Consider the following 3,138-nt stretch of genomic DNA (forward strand, 5'->3'; position numbering starts at 1 on the left):
TCTCCTCCCTCCGCGCGTTCTGACGTACAAACAACAAGAACACACAGAATGAACTTTCCTGTCGACCGACCGAGGCGTAAAATGAATGACTTCAAGATCACATGCGCGATTCTCTTCAGCAAATACACGGAAGTCATTCAGAAAACACATGCGGGCGGAACGACCCACACTGATTGCGCTCCTTGTATCCCTCGTTGACAGTGCAAGTGCGCAATGTAGGGTAAGTTCCCCGGAATGGTCAGCAGCAGCCCATCCCTAAACATACACACAAGAGAGGAACAAACGAAGCCAAAATCGAAGGTTAATTGTCTGTAAGTATCTTTAATTTATTATCTCATTCACTCAACAATAAATGATTGAAGAGATTTGTGTCGAAATTGTAAGACGAAATGATCAAACTGGATTGGTAAAACACTCTAGTCTCTACAGCGAAAGGCGGGTCTTCATTCCAGTCGGGTGACTGTAAGGTAGCCACCGTGGTCCGTGGACCCCTGCTGTCGCTGTCTCCTCGGGGTTGCGCTCCCGGTCTGATCCAGTCAACGTTACCCCAATCTGGGCCTGCGCCCGCCCGGGAGCGCTGCACAATTATAATCTCAGTGTGATAGCCATATCGAAGCAAGTATCTTATTAACCGTCAAGTTGTTCAGTCAACATAATAACATTATTTTGGATCATGCCTGTATGGCCCAATATTATCGGTATTCCCCGTGTGCCAAAGTGATACCACATACTGTACGAGCTGAAATTTTTGCGTAGGTCTGCAGATATATTTTTGCGAATTGCTACTTGGATTATTGGAGGACGTTTTTTTCGCGTGTTGTTAATTTCGCGGTTGCGAGGGTCTAACTGAACTTACTTATTGGCGCATTTTTTTCGCAGTTCAAAGGCGATTCATGAAATTCGCGAAAATAAAACCACCGCGAAAATTTCAGCTCGTACAATATTCCATGAACTGATGAACCACCACGCACTGAGCAGCCGGCGAGCTGCTCTTATGGAACACTGTTTGACAAATTATAACATCCCTAAAGGCAGCCCTCCATACCCTGCGATTTTGATGTGTCGAACACTGTGTGATAACGCGTGTCTTTGCTCGCCACTACAGGATTATCGAGCTTTACATTATTTACTAAAATAACATTGCATATCATGCATTGCAGAAAATTGCCATGATCATGGCGCAAAGTGTAAAGAAGTCTGCAATACAGTACAGTAGCTTTAATCCTTGAACATCCTAGCGAGCCACATCAATTACGATCAAACATCAAATACGATAGACCTCTATTTTGATACCTCCTTCATCCATCCACAGCCATCGCATTTTGTGCAAACCACTCATCGCGATCGCAGGCAGGAGAGGCTTGTGTGTGTGTGTGTGTGTGTGTGGTTTGTGTGTCTTTGTGTGTAGTGGTCGGTGTACCGTAAAATCGGTGTACTGTAAAAGCGAATATTTTTGCGCAACGGATTTTTCGCGCTTGGCCAGGTAAGAAGAGTTTTGTGTGTTTTTAATTCCGTGAAATCAAGACATCAGCTACTGGAACATATGGCACGCAAAAATATTCGCATGCTTTTATTTTTGCGCTAGCTTCTGGTAGCACGAAATGCGAGAAAATTTCGACTTTTACAGTACCTGTGCAGGCAGTAACAGGTCCTAGACTGGTGGATCGATTTTTGTGGATTTTCTTTGTAGTTGTTCTTTATATCCCATAATGATTTTGCCAAGGACAGTGAACATAATAGTATACCCCTCCACAGTACGTTCATTAGTGATTCCCTGCTTGAGATATCTAACACAGTATCCATTCATTTAAAATCATGAATGAAGGACGAAAGTTTACAGCTGTTGAGTTGTGTTGCGTGCCATGCAAATAGTATCTCCTTATAAATAGGCATTATTGCAAAATTTTCTTATGGTGGGATGTTTCGTATTATTACCTATACGAGGGAGTTTTGCGAGGCAATTCCAGTTGTTATTTTGCAGGGTTAGAGGTCAGCAGTCAATATGCTTTTCGCACTGTCGCTGCGTGTCGGTTACACACACCGCACCGTACACAAAACAATGTGTGCAAACAGTGCAGTCATCCGGTTTAGGGAGGTTGGAAGAGAGTGGAATCTCTCTCCCCACCTCCCTGCTTTAAACATAAACATTCCGATCGACCACGAAAAGAAAACTTTCCAGGACGTCCAGGGTGTCAGTTACACGCACCGCAGAAGAACGCTGATAAATCAGCTCATACAAGGTCGACCACTTACAGCAGCACTAGGCAATGACTAGTCCATTTGTGCTCAGTAATTGCACAGTGACAACTCTCCAACTTTAAACAGAGAAGTAAAAATAGAGTGTAAGAGCGTTCAGAAGTTTAAAGTTTGCCTGTTACAACTACATGTATCTTTGAAGTTGGAGTTGAATGATATACGTTGATGAACAATCTTGCAATTACTCAACATGTTGATGGTCTAACAGGTAGTCAAATGTGGCTTGATCTGTATCAGTGTATAGCCGTATTCACATATTTTCTGAATTTACCGAAGGGATAGGTAATAATTATGATATTGACTGGCCTTTCTTTCGGGAGGTACCAGATAAATATTGCCCGCACTGAAAACATATTGCCCTCGTCTTCGACTCGGGCAATATGCTTTCAGTTTGGGCAATATTTTCTGGTACCTCCCTCAGGGCCAGTCAATATTATATAAATATAAGGACCTACACATTTATATGCATCAAACGTGATAAATTTCCAACATTTTTTTTTTTTTTTTTTCAAATCACTGAGTGTTCCCATTGGAAAACAGTACCTTTAAACTCTCCTTAAATCTCTTTCAAGGCACTTTTGTGTTCTATACACCAGTTTTGTTAGCTGCTATTCATAATCCATTTGTGCAAACAGTTCCAAGAAGCCAAGATTATTGGACAACAAGCAGGAAACATGCCAACATTTTTCTGTGATGTAACAACAACTGAAGCATGCAAAAGGGACACTCGGTATTGAAATGTTTTGAATTGCAATACAAATGTAGTGACAGGTGAATTCAATAGCTCGTTGCTAAGCCCCGAGATGGGGGTGGTGGGGATGGGGGGGGGGGGGGGGGGGGGTGGCGGATCATTACTAGATGCACAAGTGAACAGTCCTCAAA

Source organism: Diadema antillarum, unplaced genomic scaffold (genome assembly GCF_040938485.1).
Source record: "Diadema antillarum isolate AM-2024a unplaced genomic scaffold, OU_Dant_1.0 seq00000460_RagTag, whole genome shotgun sequence".
NCBI lineage: Eukaryota > Metazoa > Echinodermata > Echinoidea > Diadematoida > Diadematidae > Diadema > Diadema antillarum.